At 41.4% G+C, this 27,144-nt stretch overlaps 1 protein-coding gene across 3 annotated transcripts in view; it reads left to right on the forward strand.

Annotated features, from left to right (window-relative positions):
* The first annotated feature begins 24,578 nt into the window (after positions 1 to 24,578).
* Positions 24,579 to 27,144, forward strand: part of SLC4A4 (solute carrier family 4 member 4) — a 463,215-nt gene continuing 460,649 nt past the window's right edge. For all 3 annotated transcript variants that reach the window (XM_060187836.1, XM_007523541.3, XM_060187837.1), the window contains exon 1: positions 24,579 to 24,683. The gene's annotated coding sequence lies outside the window, so the exon portion shown is untranslated. The remainder of the gene's footprint in view (positions 24,684 to 27,144) is intronic.

The following is a 27,144-nucleotide window of genomic DNA, read 5'->3' on the forward strand; positions in this document are numbered from 1 at the left end:
TTACATTAGACAGTAAATACAATAGTTAGTACATGCATAACACTTCACAATTTTCCACATAACAATACAACCCCCACTAGGTCCTCTGTTGTTAATTTCTTTTTTTTTAAATATTTTAAAAAATTTTATTTCTAAAAAGGAAACATTGAATAAATCATAGGATAAGAGGGGCACAGCTTTGCACAATTCCCACCACCAGAACTTTGTATCCCATCCCCTCTCCTGTTAGCTCTCCCATTCTTTAACCCTCTGGGAGTATGGACCCAAGGTCATTGTGGGATGCAGAAATTTGAAGGTCTGGCTTCTGTAATTGCTTCCCTGCTGAACATGTGTGTTGACAAGTTGATCCATACTCCCAGCCTGTCTCTCTCTTTCCCTAGTGGGGAAGGGCTCTGGGGAAGTAGAGCTCCAGGACACATTGGTGGGGTTGTCTGTCCAGGGAGGTCTGGTTGGCATCATGCTGGCATCTGGAACCTGGTGGTTGAAAAGAGAGTTAACATACAAAGCCAAACAAATTGTTGACCAATCATGGACCTAAAGGCTGGAATAGTGCAGATGAAGAGTTGGGGGGATCCTCCATTTTGTAGATAGTTAGTAGACATATTTTGGTTATATTCCAAAGGGCCTGTGGCTATACTAGTTTTTTTTTTCCTTTTTTTCCCTGAACCTGAAATCTAATATGCAGGTGGATCCAAGTTTTGTCTGGGGAGATGATGTCATGGTTGGAAAAAGGACCAGAAAGCTGGATCAGGGAAGAGAGTAGCTCGCTAATATAGGAAAGGTGTATAAATATTGTTGACTGTAAACCCCATCGATTTGATGTGGTCTGGGGCCCATATTCAGCTTAGGAGCCTATGTGACCTCTGCATCCCTGTAGATCTGAGTTCACATTCTGTGGCCATGAGTAGGAACATTCCAAGCTGCCCCAATATCGACCTATCTTCCTCAGGTGTAGCATAGAGTATGTTGTCCATCCTCCCTTCAGAGGATGGAACATTCTCTACCGTTGTTGATCCAAGTTGAGGGCAAGGTCCTGTGGGGGCCCACAAAGGGGTCTGTTGTGTTGATCCTGATAGAAATGACCGGTAACAATGGAGAGAGGGATTTATTCGAGGTCTAGGCCCATCATGTCTGTTTGGGAATCTCAGGACTCCCCAATAAGGGCCCTAGCTGATGAGATGGCCTGATAGTGACTAAAGAGTCATCATTAAAGTATGCCAGTCTCTTGCCCTTATTCAGCTTTTGCAGTCCTTACTTTGATAAGGTTAGCTTTGGAGTGAGTGAGAGAACTATAATAGGAAGTAGGTGAGGAGGGTATTTAAGTCTAAGCAGACACTATTTCATTAGGAACTTTATACTGACTCACTGCAGACTATTGTGTACTTTTGCTTTCAGGTATATATTTTGTCCTAATTTATGGATACATGTGAACATATGCTCTATCTTAGGGGACCTGGTCTATATCTATGTTTTGGGACTTTGTTAGGAAGTGAACCTCCTGGAATGGAACTAGAGAATCTTGTGAAAGGAAAGGTCTCACCTGAATAGTGAGGCTGAAGGGTTGACATTCCATGCCTGAAGTCTCTGGACACAGTCTGAAGTGAAGCATGCTGAGGTGGTACTCGTTGCGTTGTTAATTTCTTCTCTTTTTTTAATCTTATTTATTTGTTTATTATTGGATAGAGATGGAGAAATTGAGAAAGGAAGTGAGATAGAGATAGGGAAAGAGACAGGAAAATACCTGCAGCTTCATCACTCCTCAGGCTTTCCCCCTTCAGGGGCTTGGACCCAGATCCTTGCACACTGTAATGTGTGCACTTAACTCATCTAGCCCCCTGTTAATTTCTTTGTAAAGAAAAAAAAAACTAGGCATATGTAACTCCTGTTTTTTTTTTCTTAAATTCTTTTTTCCTTTATTGGGTAACTACTGTTTTTTAAAATACTTGTTGAATCTTAGCAGCCCACGGTGAGCACTAATATCCTTCACAGGACATGCTAGTGAGGGCAGCAATGGAGTTAGTCTTGAGTTCAGTTTATTTTGCCAATAAAAACTAAAAGTGTTCTTTTTTTTTTTTGTTATAACTCTTTTATTAATAGGTTACTTTTCAAGTATGAGTTAACAGTAAGATTTGACAGGACTAGGGGCATTCAAGTAAAATACAGTGCAGTGAATATGGAAGGGGTTGAGAAAAGGTCAGTGTAGTTGGAGTCCTTGAGACCCATTCAAACTGACTCAGGTTGTGTTAAGCCCTATAGTTACGGTGCAGTGTTATGTTCTCTAGTATTGTCATTGAGAAATTGTGATGGGTTTATAGGCCCTTTTCACTTGCTTTCTTTTCTTTTATATATTCTCTTTCTTCCCCTTTTTTCTCTTCCTTCCTTCACTTCCTCCCTTATTCTCTTTTCCTCTTCTTTCTTTCACCATTGGGACTTACTGGGGCCTCATTGCTTTGCTTTGCTTTTTTTCCCCTCCAGGGTTATCACTGGGGTTCAGTGCCTGCACTATGAATTTACAAAACTCCTCATACAAAGACTGGACCAATGGAGGCACACCAGGTCAAGCACACATAATACTAAGCATAAGGACTTGGTTCAGGTCCCTGCTTCCCACTTGCAGGTGTCTGTCTGTCTGCCTGCCTATTTATCTATCCCTCTGAGTCCTCTCAGTTTCTGTCTGTTCTATCAAATATAGTGGGAAAAAAAAGGGTGGGGGTGGGGATATGGCCACCCAGTAGCAGTGGATTCCTAATGTTGGTGCTGAGCCCCTGTGATAACCTTGGAGGGGGGAAAAATAAATACTAGACCTTCCTGCACTGCCTTAGTACTTTCAAATGGTGTGGTGTATGGGTGCTTGAATCTAGGTCACATGAATGGCAATGCAGGGGCCCTCTCAGATGCACTCTCTTACTTGCCTTATAAGGGATTTTTTTTTATTATTTTAGTTTTTATTTATAAAATGGGAACACTGACAAGACCATAGGATAGGAGGGGTACAATTCCACACAATTCCCACCACCAGAGCTCCATATCCCATTCCCTCCCCTGATAGCTTTCCTATTCTTTAACCCTCTGGAAGCATGGACCCAGGGTCATTATGGGATGCAGAAGGTGGAAGATCTGGCTTCTGTAATTGCTTCCCCGCTGAACATGGGCATCTACAGGTCGATCCATACTCCCAGTCTGTCTCTCTCTTTTTCTACTGGGGCAGGGATCTGGGGAGGTGGGGCTCTAGGACACACGGTCGGGTTGTCTGTCCTGGGAAGTACATTTGGCATCATAGTATCATCTGGAACCTGGTGGCTGAAAGAGTTAAGATATAAAGCAGAGCAAAGGGATTCGGGCAGTAGACCAGTGGGTTAAGCACAGGTGGCGCAAAGCTCAAGGACTGGCGGAAGGATCCCGGTTTGAGCCTCCCGCTCCCCACCTGCAGGGGAGTCACTTCACAGGTGGTGAAACAGGTCTGCAGGTGTCTATCTTTCTCTTCCCCTCTCTGTCTTCCCCCTCCTCTCTCCATTTCTCTCTGTCCTATTCAACAATGACGACAACAATAATAACTGCAACAATAAAACAACAAGGGCAACAAAAGGGAATAAATAAATAAAATAAATATTTTTTTTAAAAAAGAAAGCAGAGAAAATTGTTTACTAATTGTAAACCTAAAGGCTGGAATATTGCAAATGAAGATTTGAGGTCTCCAGTTTGGAAAAAGCTAGTAGGTCTATTTTAGGTATATTCCAAGAGGCCCATGACCCAACTAGTTTTTGCCTGCGCCTGACATCTAATATGCAGGTGACCTAAGCTATTGTCTGGGGGGAATGGTGTCATAGTCAGAAAAAGGATCAGAAAGCTGGATCAGGGAAGAGAGTCGCTCCCAAATATGGGAAAAGTATATAAATATTGTTAACTAAGCCCCATCGATTTGATCTGGGGCCCATAGTCAGCACAGGAGCATATGTAACCTCTGCATCCCTGTAGGTCTGAGCTTACATTCCATGGTCACTGCTAGGAACATTTCAGGCTGCACTAATTTCAGGACCCATCATCTAGTGATAGAAAGAGTATGTTATCCAACCTCCCTTTGGAGAATGGAACATTCCCTACTATTATTGATCCACATTGAGAGCCCAGTTCAATAAAGGCCCACAGAGGGGCACATTATGTTGTTCCTGATGGAGATGACCAGTGATAGTGGAGAAAGGGATCTGTTAGAGGTCTAAGCCCATCATGTCTGTGTAAGAATCCCAGGATTCTCTGACTAGGGCCCCATGTGATGGGGTGGCCTGATAGTGACTAAAGGGTCATCATTAAAGTATGCCAGTCTCTTGCCCTTATTCAGCTTTTGTAGTCCTTACTTTGAAACTAAAAGTTTTCTATTGATTGTGGATCTGCAAGGTTAATAAAAACTTACAGGTTCATTGAGGAATGAAATAGGATCAAAGAGTAGAGCCAGGAGGCAGTGTTGAAGGTAACTACTATCTTGGAGGATATGAAAAACTGACTGATCTGGTTACTGCTCAACATTACTCAGGAGCTAACAACAATAGCCATTTTACCACACACACTTATCTTATAGCTCAGAACAGGGTGCAACAAAATGACTGTCTCTTGTCCAGCAGTGCTTAGGATCTTGGTTGAGAAGACTTGATGAGTGGGATGAATTGATTGGTGAGGTGATTTGATGGTGTGTGGGATCAACTGAAAGCTTCTTCTTCTTCTTCTTCTTCTTCTTCTTCTTCTTCTTCTTCTTCTTCTTCTTCTTCTTCTTCTTCTCCTCCTCCTCCTCCCCCTCCCCCTCCCCTCCCCTCCCCCTCCCCCTCCTCCTCCTCCTTCTTTTTTTACCAGAGCACTGCTCAGCTCTGGCTTATGGTGGTGTGGAGGATTGAACCTGGGACTTGAGAGCCTCAGGCATGAGAGTCTCTTTGCATAACCATTATGCTATGCCCTCACCCACATCTGAAAACTTCTGTACTCACAAGTCTGGTGCCCAAATGTCTGCTGTTTTCTCAGTATGGGTGCTTTCCTCACAACTCTGAATATCTGGTTCATTTGAAATCAACTGTTAGCACCTTCCCTGATCAGCCAACATTAAGTTGTGATAGCTTGTTATAGCTGACCCCTGAAGAACATAAATTTGAACTCTAGTTGACCTTATTAGCATGTATATTAAATGTCAGTTACTTGAGACCTTGAATGAGAAATCTGTAAACACAAAGGTCCAACTATAATGGACTTGAACATCCTGAGTTTTTGTGATCCTCAGGGATCCTGAAACTAATCTCTTTGGATACTAAGGGAAACTAGTAATTAAGTTTCTGGAGAGTCAAATATTATAAATGGACTTTTAATTGTACCAGGTATGCTTCTCTAAGGCCTGCATTTCTCCAGTGTCAACTGTACTATCTCCTTTATCATTTTATTAATTTCTATGATAGATGATATCTTCTTATTCTATGTATGTGTCTACTTATTTATAGCCTCTCTTTCCAACTAGAATTTAGGCTCCCTGGAATCAAGGGTCTTATCTGTCTTGCTCACCTATTTCCTCTTGTGCTTTGCTGGGACTTATACATAAAAATCTATTCTTATTTAAAATAAGAAAAATTGTGCAGATTTTATTTCTTGTGGGTACCTATCCATTTTAAGTTTATGACTGAATATAAAAGTTGATTTTTTTACAATAGTAATCACAGAAAAGTAAAAAAAATCTAAGTAGTCTTTGGACTTATCTTGACCTTCCTTTGTTTTTAAAAATATTTTATTTATTTGATTTGATTTTTAAAATTTTGTTTTTAATTTAATTATTGGGGAATTAATGGTTTACAGTTGTTAGTAAAATACAATAGTTTGTACATACATAACATTTCCTAGTTTTCCATGTAACAATTCAACCCCCACCTGGCATTTGGTTTGATTTTAATGAGAGAAAAAGATAGAAAGGCATAGAGAAGACCAGAGCACTGGTCCACTCTGGTTCATGGTGGTGCTGGTGATTGAACCTGGGACCTTGGAGCCCGAGGCATGAAAGTCTTTGCATAATCATTACGCTTTTTCCCAGTCCCTCATTCTGACCTTCCAAGGGGAATGTTACTATATTTAAAGTTGTTATTGTCACTAACTGAACCTGAATGTCATTTATTCATTTTTTTTACTTATTCATTCAGTTTATATTGAGAGCCTACAGTATCCATAGAATTTTGCTTTGAGATGCGAGGAATGTAAATGTGTATAAGACACAGTTTCTCCTATCACAGGGCTTACAATTTTGTGACCAGAAGGGATGAGGACTATATATATACTAGAAAGCTTCACCACACTGAGATAGTTTAAGTGACAAGTAAATAGCACAGTCTAAAAATGCTATCAGTATAGAGGAGAAAGTTCTGTGAACAGAAAACAATATAGATTACATTTAGGATTGTTAGGATTTAGTATTTAGGTTTCCCCGAAATTCAAATACAGATAGCATTGGATTGTTATGGTAAAGGGCTTTTAATAGGTGGACATGGAGGTGGAAGAGAGAAAATTGTTCTCAATGAAATAAATGGCTTGAGCTAGTAACAGAGACCAAGGAAACAAAGTGCATGTGTAGGAAATGGTGATAATTCAGAGACTGCATGGAACATTGTTGTGTGTATGGGATCAGTAGCAAACACATCTGATAGAAACAGGTCGTGAAAGACCTGTAACGCCAAAATAAATAAGTGACTTGGACTTTGTTCAATAGTTCATGAAGAACATTGAGAGGCTTTTTTTTTTTTTTTCCCCTGCCAGGACCTTAATTAAAATAATGCTTTGGAAAGATTAATCTGCTTTATGTGCTGTTTAGGCTAAAATGGGGAGTGTGAGGAGGAAGGAGCCTAGAAGTAAGAGGCTTTAACCGTCTGTCAAGGACTACGGACCAAGTAATGTCAACTTTCTCTATGGGTTTTTTAGATCAAGGAAGCTATATTGGATGGGGGTAGATAATGAACTTAGACCTGGTTTCAGAATTTAGACTCTATAACTTTGTCCCTTGTATGATCTAAGTTCAGTTACCTGACATTTCTGAATTTCTGTTTCCTTAATTGCATAATATGCTATCATAAAGCTTACCAGAAATTTGAGAAGTACTTGACAGATGGATCCTATTATTAATTACTGAGTGCAACAATAAATTTATTGACTTAAAAAACTTTTTTTTTAGCATCACACTGCAATACTTCCATTTGCCTAGGCCTGTGTCTATAATTAAAGCAAGATTTTGAAAGCAGTATCAGTACAGCCTAGTATGTAATATTTTTGTCTCTCCCCCTATATATTTTAAATCACCTCCATTTACTTTATTACTCTTTATTCCAGATAATAACTGCATCATCAGCAGGAGCTTTTGAATAGTTGTTACTCTAAGTGAAATGGATTTTACTTTTGCCAGGATAGAAAAATGTATTAAATAAGTGCTTAACACTGTATGTTAATTTAATCAAAGAAATAGCAGTAGAATTTGAGGCCATGGGCCGAAGTAGAATTTTCTGTCACTTTTTTCTACTCTATTTCACTTGCTTCTTATCCTTCCTCTTTAGCATCTATATTAGTTTTTCCCTTAGACTAGGGTAACAAGCATTGTGATTCTAAGACATCACTATACCTGTGCAGAAATGTTAGTAGTAAGGAGTGACAGAAGTTATTTTCTGGGATCATAGCACTTAAATGGAAACTTGAAAGGAAAAAAATTTACCTTCCACTAATTTGAAAACTATTTCTGTTTTCCACTTTCAGAGTTGCAGTCAGTATACTAGCACAGATATTTTCTGACAAACGTTTGCTAAATGATATCTTCTTTAAAAATATTTATTTTCATGAGAGAGGAAGAGAGACAGAGAGGAATAGAAGAAAGAGAAGTTAACCAGAGCACAGCTCACCTCTAGGTTATGGTGCTGCTAGGGAGTGAACATAGGATTTCTAGGCCCTAGGTATAAAATTTGCTATGCTAAGACTGTGCTACATCCCTGTCTTGTTAAATGTTATTCTTTAAAATTAAGCAATAAAAAATTCTGAGTGATATTTTTTGTCATTTTCTGTGTAATTCTAAACAAAATGTTGGTATAACCGGAGATAAAGTTTTTTTTTTTTTTATTTTTTTTTAAGCAGAGTACTTATCAGCTCTGGTTTATAGTGATGTGGGGGACTGTACCTGGGACTTCAGAGCCTCAGGCAGGAGAGTCTTTTTACATAACCATTATGCTCTATCCCCAAAGCCTTGAAATTTAAATTAGAGATGGGGACTTAAGTACTAGACTCAGGCCCCAAATACCAACACAACACTAGCAATATCAGAACTCCAAGAAAAATATTTCTCTCCTTGTTTTTATGTGAAAAGTTAAAATATCAAGGAAGAGTAGTATAAATAAATACCATGGTGCTACTGACTCAAGGGATGAATAGCTTACAAAGCTCTATGTTGTGCAGCCAGGAGCAACTGCACAGCTGGTGGAGTGTCAGGCTTGTAGGACTGAGGCTCCTGGTTTCATCTCTGTCACTGCATAGTCTGGAGTGGTGCCCTGGCTTCTCTCTTTCTCAAGTAAAATTCTATCTCCTTTGGAGTAACAAGAAAAAAATATTTAAACTATACATCTTTTTTATATTCTTTTAAAAACATTCATTTAATTATTGGATAGAGACAGATAGGGAGAAATCAATAAAGAAGGATATGGAGAGACAAAGTGAGACACCTGCAGCACTGCTTCACCACTCCTGAAGCTTTTCCCTGCAGGTGAGGATGGAGAGTTGAACAGATTATAAAACATAGCTTCTATAAATGTGCCACTGCCTGGCCCCTTTTTTCCATGCCCTATAGCTATGATTATGGTCACATAGATGTGATTCAAGTTTAAGGAAAAGATGACTGAAAACTTCATTTTTTAATTAGCTGTGACAAAAAAAATGATCATATTAGGAAATACAACTGGGGGGCTGGGTGGTGGCACACCTGGTTGAGTGCACATGTTACAATATGCAAGGACCTAGGTTCAAGTCCCCTAGTCCCCACCTACAGGAGGAAAGCTTCGAGAGTGGTGAAGCAGTGCTGCAGGTGTGTCTCTGTCTCTCTCCAAGTCTATTTTCCCCTTCCTCTCAATTTCTGGCTGACTCTACCCAATAAATACATAAAGATAATAAAGATCTAAAAAAAAGAAAATATAACTTAAGCACAATTTCTTCTACTTCCAAAAATTCTGTTTTGGGGTAGCTGCATAATACTCTGAAGTGTAGTTAGGCAAGTGTATATCAGTATTTACACATAGAGAAGTTCATAGAGAAAAACCTATTCCATCTCCAAATTTCTTAAAAATATGAGTAAATCTGAAATAGTTGGCATGTATGAAAATGTATGGAATTCTGGTATTCATATTACTTTTTTTTTTTTCTGAGGATGGTAGGGATACCAGTACTACTAATCAGGAAATCATGAAGGTTGTGTGGATTTAATTATGCTAATTAGAATAGTCTCTGGAATAAGATAACCATGTATATTTTGGCCTCTCCTCTCTCTCTCTCTCTCTTTTTTTTTTTTTTTTGCTTTCTTCTTTTGTTTTATCTTTGCTGTTTTTAACCCACGCAAAGGTTGCTCAACTCTGGCTAAGGGTGATGCCGGGGCTTAACCTGGAACCTCTAAGCCTCAGGCTGAAAGTCTTTTGTAAAACCATCATGCTGTCTTCCTGGTCTGGCTATTATTTCTTTCCTCTTCTCTCTTTTTTTTTTTTCTTTTCCTCTTAGTATTATTTTTGGTATCAGAGAGTAGAAACTATAAAAGAGAAAGCGTATTCCCTGTGAATTTTTATAAACAGAAGAGCAATTCAGAAGTTGCGTTGAGGTAGTATTATAATAACTACTAACTAGGTTTAGAAAGATGTATCCAAATTCATGTTCTCCTTCCCTTTTTCTTTAGTCCTGTCTTTTAAAATGTGTGCTTATGCCAAAAGTAAGATTATCCGCACTCAGAACTAGCCTTATAGGCTATATCATAAAAATACAATATGATCAGTCATCTGGATAAAACATATCTATGTTTTGTACAGAAGAAAATGTGCCAGAATATCAGCAGTTTTCTAAAAGAACACATTTCTTATTGCCATACTATCAATTTTTTTCCATTTTACAAATTTAAAAAATATTTACTTATGAGAGTTAGAATACAGGAGGAGAAAGAACCAGAGTATCATTCTGTCATATGTGGTTCTAGGAATTGAACTCTTAGACCTTATGCTTTATCCATGTGTCACCTCCCAGGTCAGTTTCCCCTCCACCCCAACTTTTTAATACTCAAGCATGTATTGCATCAAACAAAGGACTATAGGGAAGGAGAGGGACAGAGAGGCAGTTGAGAACTATGGGGTCCTGGTGCATAGTGAAATTGTACTGATGGCACTGTAACCCATTAAACTCCCCAGTTAAAAAAAAATAGAAGAAGAAAGAAAAGAAAACCAAGCAGCAACTATGTATAAATGTGGACAGATGGTTGTAGAGATCATGGTTGGCCCATGTCCTTTGGGTAACTGTGGTGGATCGCAGTGGGGAGACTGAAGATTCAGAACTCTCTCTGGTGATGGGAATGGTGTGGATCCAAACCCCTGTTGATATGTAATTCTGTAATATAAAAATAAATAAATAAATAAATAAATAAATAAATAAAAGAAAATCAAGCAGTGGGTGGAGGTTTGGCACACCTGGTAGAGTACACAAGTTACCGTGACTGAAGTTCAAGCCCCTAACCCTCACCAACAGTGGGGAAATTTCTGTTTCTGTCTCACATTCTATAATATTAAAAAAAAAAGAGGGCCCGGACAGTAGTGCAGCGGGTTAAGCACACATGATGCAAAGCACAAGGACCGGCGTAAGGATCCGGGTTCAAGCCCTCGCTTCCCCACCTGCAGGGGGTCGCTTCACAAGCAGTGAAGCAGATCTGCACGTGTCATTCTTTCCCCTCTCTGTCTTCCCCTCCTCTCTGGATTTCTCTCTGTCCTATCCAACAACAACATCAAGGGCAATAAAATGGAAAAAATGGCCTCCAGGAGCAGTGGATTGGTAGTGCAGGCATCGAGCCTCAGCAATAATCCCAGAGACAAATAAATAAATAAATAAATAAATAAATAAATGAAAAAAGGATTGGATATCAGGCATGCAGTGGAATTGCACAGGCTTTGAGTCCCAGTGATAACGCCTATGGTGGGGGTGGAGAAAAAGAAAACCAAACAGTTATATGCATGGTGCAGCAATAATATTGTATTTGGTCATTATTTTATACTGTGTATTTGTCCAGGTGCAAGAAAAGTAAAAATAACTTATGAAGATATTTTTAGTTCCAGTGTACTTATATGAACTGAACTAAATAGACAGTAAACACTGTCAGCGCTGAATAGCATCTACTTACTAGAAAGAGTTCAGACACTCTAGTCACTCATTGAAATCACAGTAGTCAGAATTTCACTATCAATCAATTTTATGCCAATCTGTGTAATTATACATATATATGTATGGGAAGTTGCTCAAGGCAGGTAAGTGCCATTGCTTGTATATTTTAAACTCAATTTCAAGGTTAAAAAAAAAGCAGTCAATTACAGAAACCAGACCTTCCACCTTCTGCACCCCATGGTAACCCTGGGTCCATACTCACACAGGGTTAAAGAATAGGAAAGCTACCAGGGGAGAGGATGGGATACAGAGCTGGTGGTGGGAATTGCACCCCTCTTATCCTATGGTCTTGTCAGTGTTTTTATTTTATAAATAGATAAATTAAAAAAAAAGGAAAAAAAATCAGTCTATTTACAAGTATCCAAATTTAAAATAATGCAAAAGACACAGTGAAAATTTTTTTCTTTTCTATACCTGTCTCATAGTTGCCTATTTCTTGTACCTGGAAGCAAATAGTGTTTTTTTTAATTATGTATATATCCTTCTGGAAATAGTCTACTTCTAGAAATAGAAATAATGTAAACAAATACACAGGTGTAATCTAAAAAATTGTTAAGAAAAGTGATGGCATAGGATTTTTGTGGTACCTGAATACTCTCTCAGAGTGAATCTTTCTATATTTATTTTTAAATGTATTATTTTTAATTTAAGCATTTACTACACATGAGAAAATCAATGAGAGTGCCAACATGAGAGAGAGAGAGAGGCCAGAGCACCATTCTGGTACATGCAGTGCCAGGGATAGAACCAGGAACCTCAGACATGACACTCCAATGTGCTATAAGTTGAGTTATTTTCCTAGCTTCTAATCTATCTATTTTTAAAAGATTTATTTATTTGTCAGTGAGAATAACAGACAGAACAAACCATTATTCTGATATATGCCATACCAGGGATCAAACTCAGGACCTCATGCTTGTCGGTCCTGTGTTCTACCATGGCACCACCCACTGGGCCACAAAAGCTCTCTGATAAGTTCCAAGAAGAGTGGATGCAGTAAGTCATTCTGTAAGTAATTACTACCTTTGTGTTATGTGTAAGTCAAAGAGCCAGATGCTATTTGTTTTGAAAAGTTGTCATTTTATTTCTCTTTAAATTTGTGCATCTTGTTATTCAAGTCCATGTGCTCAAACATTGTGATGTCTGAGAGGCCTTTCCTAACATCACTGGAAAGCTGCTCCTCCCTTCAGCTCTTTCACCTGACTGTATTGTGCTTCTTCTAGAGCTGCAGTGATTCTATAATTTATCACTGGTTTCTCTTCTTGAGAGTCAAAGTGCATGCAGTTATAGTACACAGGGATGAGAGGGATGAACAGGAGCTGTAAACTGGAAAGACTGGCCACCCTCTTCACAGTGTTTACCACTACTTAGGAGCACTTTGTGTTTCAGGGTAGTGGAAATTACACTGCTCATTTATTTGTTTCTCTGTGAGCTACAAGAAACAGAGACTTTGTATGCTTATTTTAGAAATGCATCACAGAGAAAAGTTATCACCAGACAGTAAATAGATTCTTAGTAACAGTTTGTGGACTGCATCGATGTCCCAGTCATGCTTCCTATTCTGTGCACAGCTGAACAATCTGTGATTGGCAGTGGGAAACTTAAAAGCCACAAAGGAAAAAAACTTGCTTAATTATTTTTTCCCTTTAAGATAGGAAGGAAAAAGGAGCCAACATTTATTTATTTATCTATTTATTTATTGGGGGAATAATCATTTACAAGACAGGGTTGTCACACAGGTACAATTTCTCATCCTTCTGTGATAGGTGTCTGCTCACCACTCCCACAACCAATTTAGACCCTCCTCCACAGCCATGCATTGGATTCCCAAGACCCACTCAGTCTTCTCCCTTACATACTTCTCTCATATGCACATGCTGAGTTTTCCTTACTGTAATAGACCATGTCTAGTCCAAGTTTCACTCTGTTTTGCCTTTCTCTCATTTTCTTCTTCTTTTAAACATTTATTTATTTAATTTTTATTCTTTATTTATTTATTGGATAGAGACAGCCAGAAATTGAGAGGAGGGGAGATAGAGAGGGGGAGAGACAGAGAGACACCTGCAGCCCTGCTTCACCACTTGCAAAGCTGTCCCCCTGCAGGTGGGGACTGGGGGCTCGAACCTGGGTCCTTGTGTACTATAGCATGTGTGCGCAACCAGGTGTGTCACCACCTGTCCCCCTCATTTTTCCTTAAGTTCCACCTATAAGTGAGATCATCTGGAATTCATCAATTTTATTATCATTATTAAAGATTTATTTATTAATAAGAAAGATAGGAAGAGAGAGAAAGAACCAGACATCACTCTGGTACATGTGCTGCCAGGGATTGAACTCATGACCTCATGCTTGGGAGTCTATGCTTTATCCACTGTGCCACCTCGTGGACCACGAATTTTATTATTATTGTTTATTTATTTCCTTTTGTTGCACTTGTTTTATTATTGTAGTTATTGTTTTTGTTGTTGGATAGGAGAGAGAGAAATGGAGAAAGGAGGGAAGACAGAGAGGGAGAGAGAAAGATAGCCACCTGCAGACCTGCTTCACCGCCTGTGAAGGGACTCCCCTGGGGAGCCGGTGGCTTGAACCTGGATCCTTCCACCGTCCTTGCGCTTTGCGCCATGTGCGCTTAACCCGCAGCGCTACCGCCCGACTCCCGAATTTTATTATTTTTTAATGCAATGTCAAGGAATGAGCCCAGGACCTAGCACATGCCTGACATTACTAAGTGGTCTCTCTAGACTGATTTTTTTTTTTCTTTTAGGAGCCAGCGTTTTAATATTCAGGCTTGAGTTTATTTACTTTGTAATAAATTACAATGTAAATAATGTAATAAATTACAATGTGTTATTACTGAGAGAGATATGAGAACACCTCTCTGCCATTTCATGTAATTCTGGGGAGCACACCCAGGGCCTCACACTTGTAAGGCATGAACTCTACCTCTGAGCTACTTCCCCTGCCCAAGGCTCAGTCTTGTAGCACAGCCTACAGAGTCTGGTACACATGTACTTAGTGTGCTGTGGTCTCCAGGCTAGGCCTGGACTGGAGAACAGGTCAGTGGATGTGAGTGGTCACAACAGTCTGACCCAGTGGTTGAATGATCTGAAGAAAACTTGTTTCAATGTAATGGAACAAAGGAGTCCATGTGACTTAGTCTACAGAGAAAGGGAAGAGCAACTTTAGTGCAGCCTGCCATCTGGTCCTATTTACCCCCTGAAGAGGCGGGGAAGCCATTAAGATACAAAGGAACAAGTAACAGACAGACAGACAGACACACACACACACACACACACACACACACACACACACACACACACACTTCCATTAAGATACAAAGGAACAAGTAACACACACAGAAACAAGTAACACACACACACTATGCCGTTAAGATACAAAGGAGCAAGTAACACACACAGGAACAAGAATCACACACATTAGGCCGTTAAGATACAAAGGAACAAGTAACACAGAAACACACACACACACACACACACACACACACACACAGCCATTAATTTACAAAGGAACTGGGAGTAAGGAGGTATCACAGCAGGTTAAGCGCACGTAGTGCCAAGAGCAAGGATCCCAGTTCTAGCCCCAGCTCCCCATCTACGGGGGTGGGGGTAGGGTGTCGCTTCACAAGCTGTGAAGCAGGTCTGCAGGTGTCTATCTTTCTCTCCTCCTCTCTGTCTTCCTCTCCTCTCTCCATTTCTCTCTGTCCTATCCAGCAACGATGACATCAATAACAACAACAAAATTAACTACAACAGTAAACAACAAGGGCAACAAAAGGGAATAAATAGATAAAAATTAAAAAGATACAAAGGAACAAGACACACACACACACACACACACACACACACACACAAGCAGACTCCCAGGGTCTAGGGAGCTGGTTCTGGCAAAGATAATACTATTCCCTATTTGTTTTGTTATTGTTATAGTTATTGATGTCATCGTTGTTGGATAGGACAGAGAGAAATGGAGGGGGGAGAGACAGAGAGGGGGAGAGAAAGACAGACACCTGCAGACCTGCTTCACCGCCTGTGAAGCGACTCCCCTGTAGGTGGGGAGCCGGGGGCTCGAACCGGGATCCTTCTGCGCATCCTTGCTCTTGCACTATGTTTGCTTAACCCGTTGTGCTACCTCCCTACTTGCTATTACTTTCTCCTTTCTTTCTTCCTTCCTTCCTTTCTTTCTTTCTTTCTTTCTTTCTTTCTTTTTTTTCTCTCTTTCTTTTTTCTTTCTTCCTTTTCTCTTTCTTTCTTTTTCTTCCTTCCTTTCTTCCTTCCATTCTTTCCCTCCCTCCCTTCCTTTTAAAATATGCTTTGTTTTATTTTTAATGGGCAAGGTAAGATAAATAAAGAGAGAGAGTGAGAAACAGAGACAAGAGAATACTTTTCAGCTCTGGTTTAAGGTGGTGGATGGAGGAGTTTAATGAACATGGTATTTTGGAGCCTCGAGCAAAACACTCATTGCATTTCTTATCTTCTCCCCCCCCCTCCCCATCTCCAAGGTTATCATTGGGGCTTAGTGCCTGCACCACTAATCCACTGCTCCTGGCCATCTTTTTTCCATTGCTTGTTGTTCTTGGATAGGACAGAGAGAAACTGAGAGAGAAGGGGAAGACAGTAGAGGAAGAGAAAGATAGACACCTGCAGACTTGCTTCACTGCCTGTGAAGTGACTCCTGCTCACCCGTGCAGGTGGGGAGCTAGAGGCTCCAACCGGAATTTCTGCGCGGGTCCTTGCACTTAGCACTATTTGCGCTTAAATTGGTGCGCTACCACTCGGCCCTGCTTCCTTTTTTAATCAAGCAGCATAGGTTTTAATGGTTCAGTAGTTCATTTAAAGTTGCTCTTTTCTTTTCCAAATAGAGATGCTGTGTCTTGTGTTAGACTGATCCAAAGTCAGAATTTTACTGGGAGACTGAAACTCAGCCCAGAGAGATTTACTAGAGAATTCATAATGAATCAATATCATTTTGAGAGACTTGTATATTTTCTCCATCACACACACACACTATAAAATTTTAGTGGAAGAAATTGTTCTGGTATCCTATTAGAATTCTTAGGACTGTTTGTTAGTTACCTTAAGCCCTTTGATTATGTTGCAGAAGCCTACGAAGGCTGAATAACTTACCTTCCTCTATGCTAACAGAGGTAGGCTTCTGATTTTTTATTTTTATTTTTTATTGCCACCAGGGTTATTGTTGGGGTTCAGTGCCTGCATGATGATCTACCATTTCTAGTGGCCATTCTCTCTCTCTCTCTCTCTCTCTCTCTCTCTCTCTCTTTTTCTCTCTCTTCTCTTTCTTAGAACAGAGAGAACTTGAGAAGGGAAGTTGAGAGCCAGGGTTCAAACCTGGGTCCTTTGCATAGTTAAGTGTTCACTTAGTTAAGTGTTCGCTCAACTGTGTGCCACAGTCTAACTTCCAGGCTCCTATTTTTAAAATTAAAAATCCTGGGGGTCCAGTGGTGATGCATCCAGTAAAGTGCACATGTTATAATGCACAAGGACCTGGGTTCAAGCCCTGTTCCCACCAATAGGGAGGAAGCTTCATGTATGGTGAAGCAGGGCACAGTAGGATGTGGTTGACAGTTTAGTAGTTTAAGCTGTGAAGGAACTTATGACACATTTTTTTTTTAAACCAAATAAAGTTATTTCCCCTAGTTTATGCCATACTGATAGATTGTATTAATTGTAATCTTCTTGTAAAAGAGGCTAATGTTATTTTAAATATATGATATATATACATATATATATATACTTATATATATATATTTTTTGTCTCTAGGGTTATTGCTGGGGCTTGGTGCTTGAGCTATGAATTCACTGCTCCTGGAGGCTGTTTTTCCCATTTTGTTGCCCTTGCTGTTGTTGTTATTGTTGTCATTACTCTTACTGTTGTTGGATAGGACAGAGAGAAGTCAAGAGAGGAGAGGAAGACAGAGAGGGGGAGAGAAAAATAGACACCTTCAGACCTGCTTCACTGCTTGTGAAGCAACCCCCTGCAGGTGGGGAGCCAGGGGCTCTAACCGGGATCCTCAAGCTGGTCCTTGGTCTTCATGCCATGTGCACTTAACCTGCTGTGCTACCACCTGGTCCCCTAAATATATGATTTTAAGGAGGGAACATAGATTATAAAAATCTAGACCTGATGAATTTGTTCAGAAATTTGTCAACCAAAATGTGAATTTTCTGAATGTAAGTGAAGCAAAAACCAGACATCTAAGTGATTCTCTCATTTTTCTTTATCAAATAACTTTAGCTTCATCCTAAACGAGTCCCAGGATAAGAAGAAAAAGTGATTTTACCTTTTCTTATACCCAAATGATGAAGTAACTGACTAAACTGATTTGAGTGTCAACTTTAACGTTCTATCTTTCACAGTACTGTTTAATAACACAACAACTACAAGTCAGAGCAAATATCGGCACCAAGGAAAATTGAACTTTGTATAGAAAAAGTATTATATTTCTACTAATAATCCCCTTATTTATTAAAAAGTGATGCCTATTGAGAAACACTTCTGTTCACATTTTGAAACTAACAGGAAATTCCTACTATAGCCTTTTCACTTAGCTTCCTAAGTGAGATGTGCATGAATATTATAATTTCATACAACTTTGTGATCAACATTCAATCATACCTTCACTTTCTTTTTTTCTTAATAAAGTAGGATGAAAAGCCCCCAATTTACAATTCAGAAAAAAAAAAAGAAAAAAAAAAGAGATATGCTACAGGTCCTAAAAGGATGACAGAGGACCTAGTGTGGGTTGTATTGTTATATGGAAAACTGGGGAATGTTATGCATGTACAAACTATTGTATTTACTGTTGAATGTAAAAAAAGAAGACAATTTACAATTCAGTTCTGTGCTTACTTTGAATAATCAACACAATCACTCCTTGTTGAATTATTTTGTTATGTATATCCTCATTCTTTTCATTTCTATCACATTTCTCACTCTTTTTTTATTGTTTATTTAATAATGATCGACAAGATCGTAAGATAAGAGGGGTACAATTCCACACACATTGGCGAGGTTGTCTGCCCAGAGAAGTCAGGTTGGTGTCATGGTAGCAACTGCAACTTGGTGGTTGGGAAGCATTTTGGGGTCTTTATGTTGGAAGAAGCTAGGAAGTCTATTTTAGGTATATTCCAAGGGGCCCATGACTTTTACTAAATTTTGCCTGAGCCTAATAGTTAACATGCAGGTGGGCTTTTGTCTGAGAAGATGGTGTTAGAGTTGGAAATAGGACTAGAAATGTGAATTAGTGCAGAGAGTAGCTCCCAGATGTGGGAAAGTATAAAAATACTGTTAACTATAGACCCCATCGATTTGATCTGGGGCCTATGTCTATTCATATTTAGCACAGGAGCCTGGGTAACCTTTGCATCCCTGTCAGTCTGAACTTGCATTCCATGGTCATGCAAGCTGGAAACATTCTAGGCTGCATTCATTTCAGGACCATTCTACCTCGAGTAGCAGAGTATGCTAATCCAGCCTCCCTTTGGAAGTGGGGCAGTTTCTACAATATTGTTGTTCTACATCGAGGGCAAGGTCCTGTAGAGGCCCTCAGGAGGGTTTCTGATGCTGTTCCTGATGGAGATGACCAGTGATGGTGACGGGAAGGATCTGTTAGAGGTCTAGGCCCATCATATCTATATAGGAATCTCAGGATTCCCTGATTAGGGCCCTGGATGATGGGGTGGTCTGGTAGTGACCAAAAGGGCCATTATTCAAGTATGCCAGCCTCTTGCCCATATCTAGCTTTTGTAGTCCTTACTTTATCTTACAGGGTTAGACTTAGCGTGATTGAGGGAAGTGAAATAGGAAGTAGGTGAGGAGGGCATCTAGGTCTAAGAAGAAACTATTTGGTCAAGTACTTTATGGAGTCATTTTTAGGTCTTTCTACTTGCTTGTTGCTCTTATTGCATCACTGTAGATTATTGTGCACTTTTACCTTAACGTATATATTTTCCCCTAACTTATGGATACATGTACACATGTGTCTTATCACATGGGCCCTGATCTATATCTAGGTTTTTTTTAAAATTCTTATTCTTATTTTAATTTATTTATAAAAAGGAAACACTGACAAAACCATAAAATAAGAGGGGTACAACTCCACACAATTCCTACCACCAGAACTCTGTATCCCCTCTACTCCCCTGATAACTTTCCTGTTCTTTAACCCTCTGGGAGTATGGACCTAAGGTCATTGTGGGATGCAGAAGGTGGAAGGTCTGGCTTCTATAATTTCTTCCCTGCTGAACATGGGCGTTGACAGGTCTATCCATACTCCCAGCCTGTCTCTCTCTTTCCCTAGTGGGGCGGGGTTCTGGGATACCAGAGCTGCAGGACACATTGGTGGGGTTGTCTGTCCAGGGAATTCTGGTTGGCATCATGCTAGCATCTGGAACCTGGTGGCTGAAAAGTGAGTTAACATACAAAGCCAAACAAATTGCTGACTAATGATGAACCTAAAGGCTGGAATAGTGCAGATGAAGAGTTGTGGGGGACCTTCATTTTGTAGATAGCTAGTAGGCATATTTTAGTTATATTACAAAGGGCCTATGGCTATACTAGTTTTTTTTTCCCCCTGAGCCTGAAATCTGATATGCAGGTGGATTAAAGTTATTGTTTGGGGAGACAATGTCATGGATGGAAAAAGGACCAGAAAGCTGGATCAGGGAAGAGAGTAGCTTGCTAATATGGGAAAGGTGTATAAATATTGTTGACTGTAATCCCCATTGATTTGATGTAATCTGGGGCCCATATTCAGCTTAGAAGCCTATGTGACCTCTGCATCCCTATAGATCTGAGCTCACATTCTGTGGTCATGACTAGGAACGTTCCAAGCTGCCCCAATATCAGGACCCATCTTCCTCAGGTGTAGCATAGAGTATGTTGTCCACCCTCCCTTTGGAGAATGGAACATTCTCTACCATTGTTGATCCAAGTTGTGGGCAAGGTCCTATGGGGCTCCACAAAGGGGTCTATTGTGTTGTTCCTGATAGAGATGACCAGTAACAAAGGAGAGAGGGATTTATTTGAAGTCTAGGGCCATCATGTCTGTTTGGGAATCTCAGGACTCCCTGAATAGGGCCCCAGCTGATGAGATGGCCTGATAGTGACTAAAGAGTTATCGTTAAAGTATGCCAGTCTCTTGTCCTTATTCAGCTTTTGCAGTCTTTGCTTTGATAAGGTTAGCTCTGGAGTGAGTGAGAGAACTATAATAGGAAGTAGGTGAGGAGGGTATTTAAGTCTAAGCAGACACTATTTCATTAGGAACTTGATACTGATTCACTGCAGACTATTGTGTACTTTTGCTTTCAGGTATATATTTTGCCCTAATTTATGGATACATGTGAACATATGCTCTATCTTAGGGGACCTGGTCTATATCTATGTTTTGGGACTTTGTTAGGAAGTGAACCGCCTGGGTCTATATCTGTGTTTTGGGACTTTGTTAGGAAGTGAACCACCTGGAATGGAACTAGAGAATCTTGTGAAAGGAAAGGTCTCACCTGAGTAATGAGGCTGAAGGGCTGACATTCCATGCCTGACGTCTCTGGATACAGTCTGAAGTGAAGCATACTGAAGTGGTACTCGTTGCGTTATATCTCCTCATTCTTTTAGAATCAGATTGTATACTAATACAAGAGCAGGGTAGCCTGGACTATCTTACTGAAAAACTTTCATCATTTTCTAGTTAGAGATTGTTGTCAGAAGGTCTAATCACCAGTTGCCACTAGATGGTGCTTGTTATTGAAACAAAGGTCCTTTTGCCCAGTCTCTCCCTCAGGCCCCTTTGTTTTAGGTGCCTATTAGGTAGGACCTTGGGTAATATGAAGGAAACTGACTGATAAGCTAAGTAGTGGATGGGTATTCAAGAAGGTCATTTAGCAGAGTTATTAATTAAACAAAATAATTCACTCTCAGTAAACATAACTTCTACTGTTTTTCTAGATCCATCAATTTTCTGTTCATTCATCTTGTCATCAAGCTATGTGAACTCCCAGACAAAAAGAACAACTAAATCTTTCTTTAGGCTCATGAGAATCAAGGGACATAACCTAGGTTTTAGGATAGGTGAAAGAAAGATCTCAGGAATCATTAGCTACACTAGGAATAGCAATAGCAAAGGTGACCACATGGAGAGTGAACAAAAAAGTTAATCAATGACCTTTCAAAGGAAAAACACATGTATCTCAATTACTGGGCAATAATCAATAGGAAAGGAAATAGAACATGTTCTTTTAATTGTGGGATAGCAAACATTAAGTAATGAGAATGATATCAGAGGTTGTGGGCTATTTGCTAAAGACAGTTCTTTTCTCATTAATTTAAGGCACACAGGAAACCTTACCTCACAGTACTCGAATTCCATGCCCGACTCCCACCCTCCATACTAGTTATATACACCTTTTAATGGAAAATGCTGCCAGGTGTTACCTATTTGTATGTATGTGTATGAAGGACAGTTTTATTTTGCAGCAAAGTACTGGACAGTATAAGTTGCTTGACTGTTCCATTCCCAAATATTCACCATGCTGACCATTCATGACTGATTCACAATTAGAATGAGAAAGAGCCAACTATTGAAATACATAATCCAGTGTGAAAAAACTGCTGAACTACACCAGTAAATTCTTAATACAAAAATGGCTCCCCTTTGCCTTTGAACTTACTTTGGGTTTGCTGATTCTTGCTAACTGAGCTTATGGAATGCAAGTTAATTTTAATACAAGTCTAGAAACAAAATAAAAATGAGTAACCTCCAGCTTCAAAGCTAAATTCTTGTTTTATCGTTTGCTTTGAATTTCACATGTTGCTGTAGTGGGGTTCATGTAAATGTGTGAAAAAAATATATAGTCAGATAACAACGGCCAGACATAAGCCATCAGTACAATTGCAGACATTAGACAGCTTTGAGTAGTTACTAGTTCCTCATAATACTGACTAAGGATTTATTTTTTAATGAGGGGATTAATACTTCACAGTATAGTCATTGACATATGAGTACAATTTCATTATGCACCAGGACTCCACAATTCTCTCCCACCTCTCCCACCCCTCCGTATTCTAAGCTGTTTTCTCCAAATACAGGTGTGACTATGTGGGTCTCCTTGAGTTTTAAATACTAAAAAGGGGGGAGGGTTGGGGTCATGACTGTACCCAGTTAAGCGCACATCTTATTAGTTTAAGGATCCCAGTTCGAGCCTCTGGCTCCCCACTTGTAAGGGAATGCTTCACAAGCAGTGAAGCAGGTCTGTGGTTTCTCTCTCTCTCTCTCTCTCTCTCACTTTCTGTCTTTTCCTCTTCTCTCAGTTTCTCTCTGTCCTATCCAATGCAATGGAAAAAAATGGCTGCAGGAGCAGTAGATTCGTGGGCACTGAGCCCCAGAGATTATCCTGGAGGTGAAGAAAAAAAAAAGCCTCTGTCCCCAAATTATAGTCCTCTCAAGAAAGATCTGGAACTAGGAGCAGTTAGCATGTGAAACTAGTTCTTTTGTCTGTTATGAATTTTGTTTAGATATCTTGGCTTCTGTGTGGTTACTTTTGAAAATTCAGTTTGGTTAGTGACTTCCACACACATCTTTCATTACTTTTTTTCCTTTATAGGGGGACTAATGGTTTACAGTTGACAGTAAAATACAGTAGCTGGTACATGTGTAACATTTCTCAGTTTTCCACATAACAATCTAACCCCCCACCTAAGTCCTCCTTCGCCATCATGTTCCCGGATTTGACCACTCCCCCACCTCAGAATTCTTTAATTTGGTGCAATACACCAACTCCAGTCCAAGTTCTGCTTTGACACAGACATATTTTATATATAATATGCATTAATGGGAAATGGCATGTAAATGTGTAACATATATTGTGTAGCTCAAATCCATTACGTGACTAATCTCTAGTAGTACTCAGAACATTAGGAGATATCGATGCTGACAGTCTGTTCATACCTGCATGGTTGACTTAATCGATTATAGAGGGCTAGGTCCTCGACTTTATTATTTACTTGGCAAAGGATACTTAATCTGCATTAATTAGCATTAGGGGTAAAGTAAATACAATATCATTGTTCACACTCAACAGACTCCTATGGGTGGCTGCAAGGGATTTTCAAACGGTTAAAGGGAGAGGTGTTTGTGGCATATATGCAGAAGACTGGGAACAGTTCTTTGCCCCAGACATCCTTTGCTAAAGGTGAACACTTTCTTCACATTGTGCAGGCAACACTCTTACTTACTCTCAAGTTGTTAAAAAGAAAAAAAAAAGTACCCTCTGGAGACTGGGCCTGGGAAACAAACACAACTTGAGTCCCGTATGAGAGAATAGGTTCTCCAGGCGGGGAATTCTAGCGAATAGGACAGAAGGCAGGTGCGGGCAGAGCTCAGAGAAGGTGGCGGCCGGCGCTGGGAGCCCGATCCCGAGTGGGCTGGGCGCGGAGCCCGAGCCCCGGGCGAAGGCGGCGCAGCCCGAGGCCCCTCCCCGCCGCCGCGAGGGCCGGGCGGTGACGCGGAGCGGCCTCCGGGGCGCGGTGGGGGCCAGGCGGACCGCTCGAGGGCAGGGCAGGGGGCCGGCCGAGGCCACTCGCCGCTTTAAATATGGATCGCGGGCTGGCGCTCGTGGCACAGCCTCCGTCACGGGCGCCCTCCTCGAGCCCCCGTCCCTCGCTGGCTCCCGTGGCGCGCTGGGGCCGGGCGCCGCCGCTGCAGTGCTAGTTATTGGCAGGCGGCTGGGAGGCCCCATACATATGCAGGAGCTGCGGGAGGCCAAGTAGAGTGGACCCGCGCCCTCGCACAGGCGGCCGCCCGCTCCGCTCGGGCCGTGCAGACGTCGTCCCCCGCCCCCTTCCAGCGCCCCCGCGGGCCGTCCAGGCTCCAGCCCAGCCTGCTCAGAGGACCCTCCCGCCCCAGCGCCCCAGCGCCTAAGCGCCTCAGCTCCGCGCCGGAGCGCGTCCCCGCCCGGGCGGCAAACTTGAGACGAGTTGCGCGCGCGGGTGGCCCGCGCCCCGCTCGCCCCGCGCGGGTAACTCTGCGCGCGTCGGCCCCGCCGCGCCCCGGGCCCGCGCCTCTGGGGATCCCGAGCGCCCCCAAGCTCCTGCCCCGGCGGCGCGCCGGGCTGCGCTTCGCTGGCGGCGGCGGCGGCGGCAGTGGCCGCGGCAGCCCCACACTCCACCGCCAGACTGGAGGAACGACGGAAGCCGGACCCCAGGAGGTGAGAGCTCGAGGGGCGAGGAGTTCCCAGTTGGGCCGGGCCCCCTGGGCGCTCCGGAGAAGGAGAGCTCAGCTGCCGGCTGGGCATCTCCAGGGCTGGGCGCGGGGGCTGGGGTGTCTGGAGGCGGTCCCCCGAGTCACCCTTCACCCTCCGTCTTCTGTTCGGAGCAGGAGCCCGCGTGGCCGTGTTTGTCCCCTCGGCAAAGCTTCCCGCACGACCTGGGCGCTGTCGCCCGATCTGCGGGGCCAGTGTACGCGACGGGCTGGGCTCCAGCGCAGGGACACGTGTGTCCCTTGGAGCTTGGGAGCGTGGGGGGGGGGAGTGTGTCCCCAGTCTGTTCTGGCACCTGCTTGAGGGAGAAACACTTAAAACCCACTGGCTGGGGAAGCTTGGAGGAGTCTCGGTGGCGCCGAGAACGCGGCCCCCACTTTTCTGCTCGCCCGGGACGGTGCATCCACATCTCGCTCTGGCAGCCTAGAGAGTGGGCGGTGAGTCAGGCGGATTCTCTGCAAGTGGCACACACACAATTATTCGCAATAGATTTGGAAGGGAGAGGCAGAGGATAAACTGAGATCTCTTTTGGCCAGCGACAGCGGTGCTCTTCCTCAGGTACTGGGCAGCATGTGCATCTTGGCAAGGAAAGGTGATTTCTTTTTTCCTAAGTGCATTTCACTCACCCTTTGCCAGCCCATTAATAAGAGTCGCTAAAGGAAGGCAGGGGCTGGGAGGTTTATCAAACACCACAAGGGGGGAAAAGTTCATAAAGAAGAAAGGAAAAAGCCACAGCCAGAACTTGACGTGAAAGATGGAGAAGGAAACCATTCTACCATCAAAAACGTTTTTTTCCAGTTTTTTGTAAAACTTGTGTTTTTTTGTGTTCCTCATTCTTTCTCAAGGCCTTACCTTTTCAGCACCGCTCTCGGCAAATTCTTACCTGTCTTATCAACGAAGAGCATTACTTTGATCTTACCCTCCTTTTTTTCCTATTTCACCTTAGTGCTTGGATAAAGTTGTTCAAAATGGGAAATCATAAACACTGGGCTTTACTCTCAACACACCTTTTCTCATCTCTTCATAAGAGACACTGAATTGGTGTGTACTTTCCTCTTTTTCTTATCTGGGACTTGGGTAATTAGTATCTGAATTAAATTAAAGTGTATTGCTCCTCAGGGTTTATTTTCATTTTGATGTGATTAGATTCTTTAATACAGTCAGAACAACATTCAGTAGTGTATAGCCAATGCCATGCAATGTGTTCAGAAAAGGTTTCTAAGAACTCTCTTTATAGCTAGTGTATTAGCAGTTAGATTATTCCCATGGTCATTATAGTGCTTCTCTTAAGGTCATGAGTGTAACTTCAGCTAAAGGAAGCATCTCTGCTTATTTTTCTGTGGTTTGGCTAGATAAAAGACTTATACTTTATTTTCAAGTTAATTGTACTTATAGCCTTCTGTTCTCTTTATAGTAAAATTTGAAGTAAAATAGTTTTAACTTTATCCCAGAATCTCTGGCAAGGTGAGGAAAGATTGCTGCATATATAAAGAGGAAACTAGTATTCTTATGAAGGGTTGAGGCACAGGACATTTGTGAGGGTGGAGGCGGGTGGGATAAGATGGGATGCTTGATACTCTCAGGGATATCTTTGAGAAAACACAAACCAAGAACCACCTGCATTTTGCATGAAGGTAGTTTCAAAATGAAGTTTCCTTATCATTCAGTGTTTCAAGGGTCACCTCAATCAGTGAGATTAATAGAATGTACCTTTAGTTTATAGTCATGTATCTCTTTTAGTTCATTTTTCTAAACGCAAAATAACTTAAGTGTTTGACTGTAATTGTTATTCAGCTTTTTGAGTGGTTTAGAATGCATGTTGGGTATACAGTAATGTGTGAGAGAAATATTGGGAGTGGTATTTAGTGAAAAATATGTGATAGAAATCAGATAATTTTGGGACAACTTCCAGCATTCTGTAGTGGCAGTTTCACTGAGCTCCTGCAAGTACAAGTTTAAGGTTTTGATCCCTTGATGTGATAGCAAGAGAGATAATCTAGCCATAACTTGCATCTTAAAAGCATAACACTTAGGGGAAAGAAGTACACACTGGCTGGTGAATTACAGGTAATCGGGTTTCTCTGCCTGCCTCTGAGGGCGCTGCAGTCCACTAGAGTTTATTGTTAGGGAAGGGAGCCCCTAGAGAAGTCACTTCTACTGAGGGCGCCAGTACATATCACCTGCTTCTTTCCTTCCATTCACCTTTGATGATGTGAATGAACTCTAAGCATAGAGCTGACAGACACTAAGATTGGGATTACTGAGGAGAGAAAAATCTAATGAGAATGCAAATTTCTAAACAGTTTTCACTTGATTGCTAAGTAGAGATTGAAGATATATGATTTGACAGTCAAAGGCAGGTATGTGCAGAACATATATTTCACTTCTCATTGTTGATACCATTTCTGAG

This window comes from Erinaceus europaeus, chromosome 3 (genome assembly GCF_950295315.1).
Source record: "Erinaceus europaeus chromosome 3, mEriEur2.1, whole genome shotgun sequence".
In the NCBI taxonomy this organism is placed as follows: domain Eukaryota; kingdom Metazoa; phylum Chordata; class Mammalia; order Eulipotyphla; family Erinaceidae; genus Erinaceus; species Erinaceus europaeus.